Source organism: Symphalangus syndactylus, chromosome 6, assembly GCF_028878055.3.
Source record: "Symphalangus syndactylus isolate Jambi chromosome 6, NHGRI_mSymSyn1-v2.1_pri, whole genome shotgun sequence".
Taxonomy (NCBI): Eukaryota; Metazoa; Chordata; class Mammalia; order Primates; family Hylobatidae; genus Symphalangus; species Symphalangus syndactylus.
The window spans coordinates 73170084-73173948 of record NC_072428.2 but is presented as its reverse complement, the minus strand read 5'-3'; positions in this window follow the sequence as shown (position 1 = coordinate 73173948).

Here is a 3865-nt window from a genome sequence, read left to right as displayed (position 1 = left end):
TTGTTTATCTTTTCTTAGAGATGGGCTCTCACTTTGTTGCTGAGGCTGGTCTGGAACTGCAAAGCACAAGTGATCCTCCTGCTTCAGAATCCTGAAGTGCTGGTATTACAGGCCAGAGCCACTGTGCCAGCTTCATTTTTCAATGTTGTATTTTGACTTGTCGACTTGTGTTTCTCACCCTGCGACCTCATTAGCTCTTTAGGTGCAAGAAAATCTGTCTCATTTGTTCATTTCTGCATTGGCTTAGAATACTTATTAAGACACAGTAGGCACTTGATATTTTGAAGAAAAAAGTATTGTAAGTTATATCCTTAAGGATATCACCTTTAAAACATCAAGATGACCTATAATATAAATAATTAAGCTGATGATATCTCTCTCTTTCTCACAGAGCCAATTTCTTTCTTAGTGCTTGGGAGTGTCTTTAATATTATTTGTTTTTACTTTTCCATCGGGAAATCTTTACTTCTTTCAGAATGTACATGTAATTTCATTTCACCTCTTCTCTTCATAGTATTCATTTTATGTTTGAATTAGTAAATGATCCATACAGATTCTTCAGCCACGCATCTAAGCCCCATCTTGAACTACCCTAGGCTACCTTTTCTGCTACATCTCTAAGCACTGCCTCTCTCATCATATGTGTACTAATCACATATGTGAACTAAGTGGAAATGCAATAGTACAATGGTTTATCTAGTATATAGTTTCCAGCAACCCCCACCCCAATTTACCTGCCTGAAATTCCAAGAAATTTTCTATTTTTTTATGTAATGTAGTTTAATTTTATTCAGAAAATTACAGAATATAGTTTTAAAACTTTTGACCTATATATACTGTTGACCATTGAATAACACTGGTTGGAGCTATGTGAGTCACTTATAATTGGAGTTTCTTCCGCTTCTGCTACCCCTGAGACAGCAAGACCAACCCCTCCTTTTTCTCCTCCCTGTCTGATTACTCAACATGAAGATGATGAGGATGAAAACCCTTATAATGATCCATTTCCACTAATTAGATTTAGTATTCCATTAATGAATATTAAATATATTTTTCTTTTGATTTTCTTAATAACATTTTCTTTCCTTTAGATAACTTTAGTGTAAAAATACAGTATACATATAACATATAAAATATGCATTAATTAACTGTGAATATTATCATTAAGGCTTCTAGTCGACAGTAGGCTATTGATAGCTAAGTTTTGAGGAAGTCAAACGTTATATGCTGATTTCTGACTACATGGGATCTCGGCACCCCAACCACCATGGTGTTCAGGGGTCAACTCTAAGTTTATTAAATATCATTCAAATAATCTGAGAATCTCTTTGTGAAGAAAGACTTCATCTTTCTGTGAAACCCTGTTTATCTCATCCAGTAATTATTGCATTTCATAGTGATAGTGTATTTTATCATGCTTACTGATATTTTATATCATTTCCCAGGAAACAAAATTGTTTTAGCTGAATATTTTGATATTAGCAAGAAATCCTAATAAAAAGTTTGCTCCCATGTTGAAATGATTAGATAGAACCCTTTTGCTATTGTTCTGCTGCTCACAGTAGCATAACAATTGACACCTTGGTTGTGCCCATTGCTCTGTCTGCTACACTGAAGCATATGCTCTCCATGGATTTCTGATAATATTGTGAATTATATTGATATTTTTGAAAGTAATAGCTATATATTTCTAAAGTGTCCAAGAACTGTCACAAAGTTCTATATTTTGTCACAGTATTTTCATTTCTTGAATTATTTCTAAAGAAAAAGTCTCAAATTTGGAAATGAAAGACTGCTTTGAAAAAGACTTGAGTTCTAAAATGATAATAGCAAGTATTTCAAAATAACCTCTTGCCTAAGAGAAGAGAAATTACTAAAGAAGTCGATATTCCCCAATGAGAACATTTTATAATCATTAGAATCAATGATTAGAGTCAGGTGTGGTGACTCATACCTGTAATTCCAGCAATTTGGGTGGGTGAGACAAAACTCCTGAGGTCAGGAGTTTGAAACCAGTCTGGCTAACATGGTGAAATCCCATCTCTACTAAAAAACAAACAAAAAAATCCAGACACACAAACAAACAAAGAAACAAAACTAGCCAGGCGTTGTGGCAGGCACCTGTAATCCCAGCTACTCAGGAGACTGAGGCAGGAGAAGCTCTTGAGCCCAGGAGGTGGCCAGCCTGGACGACAAAGCAAGATTCCATCTCAAAAAAAAAAAAAAAGATTATTACATATACAATATAAGAAGATATTTACAACAAAATAGGAAGTAAGCAGAAAGAATGTAAAGTTGTATATATAATTTGATTAATTTTATTCAACAAATATAGGTAAAATGTAAAGGGAGTTAATCAGTTAGTATAAGCACTGCATTATCTTCAGAGGAATATTGGGAGAATTGTTTCCTTATTGTTCACAATTCTTTCCAACTTTTTTTATGTGGGTAATAGGTCAACAATGAGAATGAAAATGCAAGCAGATTCCATGAAGCTGATTTTCTATCTTTAAAAGAAAAATGATGTTTTCTCTCCCTGACAAAATGCCTCATCATTTGAATTATGGTTTGTTAAGGACACACAGCTTTTTCTTCCTTGAGTATTTCTATATTTGTTTCATTTTCTCCAAATGATAGTAAAGATCCAGTCTGTGTCTCTATAAGATGTTTACAATTCCTGAAACAACAGAGCAGTGCATTGCACATAATAATAGTAATTTCTCACTAAGTAAATTAAGTTGAATGTTGAATTTCTCAACAAAAACTTTGAAATCTAAGGAAGAGACATGTCTTCATCCTGCTTTTCTTGTACGACTTCTTTCCCCTGTATCAAAGGATACAGGGTGTTAACACAGGATACAGAGAAAGAGAAGTGTGTGTGTGTGTGTGTGTGTCTTTGTGCATTTACATGTGTGTAGCCACATCAATTTTTGTATTTGTAGCAATGGATTGTGAATTTGATCCAGAAACCCATAGCATTTTATTGAAATTACGTTTTATTTGATTGTCTCATCTGTTTATGAGAGCTGTTAACAGATAGTCTGTGTTTCATTTACTATATACTATTTCAAAATCTGATTTCATGATGCTAAATTCATAAATGTTGATTAGAGCTGATATGCAAATTATGGGGGTTGTAGTTATTCCTATTTTTCCTTTGTCAACAGGGTGCAGTTGAAAGAAAAATATAGACCTCCCATTTCATTCTAAAACTATCTAGTGTGAGTTTAGGTAAGTTATTTAACTCCTGATCCTTTAGTATCTCATCTATGAAATGGGACTACTAGCCTGCCCAACTTGCAGAATTGCTCTGAAGATTAAAAATCATGTATTGTATAAACATTCAAAACAGTAATTGGCTCATAGGAGGTGATCAGCCAGTTCCAAATGCCAACTGTTAGTAAAACTACATTATAAAAAGTAAGAGATAAATGAATGAATATAATAATTAATGCTTTCTTAATGTAATGATGGTTTCTCAATAGTTAATTACATTGTGACAGAATGGTATATTGAATTCAGTGACTCATTGTTCATCTACTCAGAGCTTGTTGATACACTTTCAATTAGATCGAATCATTCTTATTGCAATAGCAACCCCATCACTCCTTTTGGACTGTAAGTTCTGTGAAAGCAGGGAGCGTTTGATTCATAGCAGGCGTCTAGATATTGTAGAACGACTGAAATAAGCACCATGTTATGTGTTCCTAATAGGTTTAGCTTTAAAAATTAACATATTGTTAGTTATCACTTGGTAAATATTTATAATTTGTCAGGCATCTTACTAAACATTACTAGATTATTTTAATTTAATATTAATATTATTTCTGTGAGCAGATTACTAGGAGACCTAAGGTGAAGAAGT